The sequence below is a fragment of the Bison bison genome, unplaced genomic scaffold, assembly GCF_000754665.1.
Source record: "Bison bison bison isolate TAMUID 2011002044 unplaced genomic scaffold, Bison_UMD1.0 scf7180017864377, whole genome shotgun sequence".
Taxonomy (NCBI): domain Eukaryota; kingdom Metazoa; phylum Chordata; class Mammalia; order Artiodactyla; family Bovidae; genus Bison; species Bison bison.
This window is the reverse complement of record NW_011494949.1, coordinates 1,330,928-1,332,300: the sequence shown is the minus strand read 5'-3', so window position 1 is coordinate 1,332,300 and position 1,373 is coordinate 1,330,928.

The following is a 1,373-nucleotide window of genomic DNA, read 5'->3' as shown; positions in this document are numbered from 1 at the left end:
CTTAGCAACTGGATAACAAAAGAATCAGAAAAAGCACAGCGTCAGCTCAAAGAGACTGGAGCTAGAACCCAGGAGACGGGCAGAGAGACACCCCAGAACGTCAGAGAGATTCCGGGCCACCGTGTTCACCAACCTGGGAGCAACCAGATAGGAAGAGGGGTGAGCAGAAAGGTCTCAGAAAACAAAGAAGGATGCGGAGAGCAGGCTCACAGTTCATGAAACGTGTTGACCCTGTTGAGAATTTTAGAGCCAGTGCTGAAATGGTGAAAAGTTCAAAACAACTAAGCAAGTGAAAATCCAAGGCAGTTATCACGCTTCACCCAGAAATGGTGAAAAGTTCAAAACAACCAAGCAAGTGAAAATCCAAGGCAGTTATCACGCTTCACCCAGAAATGGTGAAAAGTTCAAAACAACCAAGCAAGTGAAAATCCAAGGCAGTTATCACCCTTCACCCAGAGGCAGAGGCTCCATGAGCTCGTCCTCTGTGTTTGAGCATGCGTGTGTGCGTGTGTGCGTGTGTGTATGCGTGCATGCGTGTGTGTGTGTGCGTGTGTGTGTGTGTGTGCGTGCATGCGTGTGTGCATAGAGGCAGAGATCGAAATTGCTGAGTCCTGAACGTGGATGTACCAAACTCCAGAATTCCAGTGCAGAAACGGGAAAAGGGTGGGGATCTGGTGGGGGACGAGGTGGGGGTGGTTAAATGCCACAGGACTCAGTAGAAAAAGTCCAAAATAAATAATACAAAACTTAAAAAAGCAAGGTCCAGAGATTAATTCATTGCAGAAGGAGAGGGTGGCTCACAGGATCAGAGCTTGCTCAGATGGGAGCCGTCTGGACTCGTTAGACCTGAGTCAGCCCCCGGTGTCCCCACGCTCACACTCACCTCCCCATGGTCTCCCCGCAGCCTGCTCAGCGTGGGAGCCACCACCCGCCAGGGTGAGTCTCCGGGGGCTCCTGGGAGCGGGGTGGAGCCTGCACCCAGAGGGCTGGGGGTATGTGGTCATCTTATATACACTTCTGGGTACTGTTTGACTTCCTACACAAACACATATTCTTTTGATAAAGCAAACATTAGGCTTTTCAAGAATAATTTCTGGAAAACTCCAAACCGAAACACGCTGTCCAAGACCCCCAGCGCCTGCCGGGCAGCAGGCCTTCTGAGCCTCCCGTCTGGGGAGGGGGCTGGAGGAGTGCAGATCACAGCAGCCTTTAGCCTCCGCTGTGAGTCGCTCTGCTCACAACACACTGGAGTCCCTGTTATAGTAGGTGCCCGCCCGTGTGCCTGCCCGTGTGCCCGCCTGTGTGCCGCCCGTGTGCCCACTCGTGTGACCGCCCCATGTGCCCACCCGTGTGACGCCTGTGTGCCCGCCCAT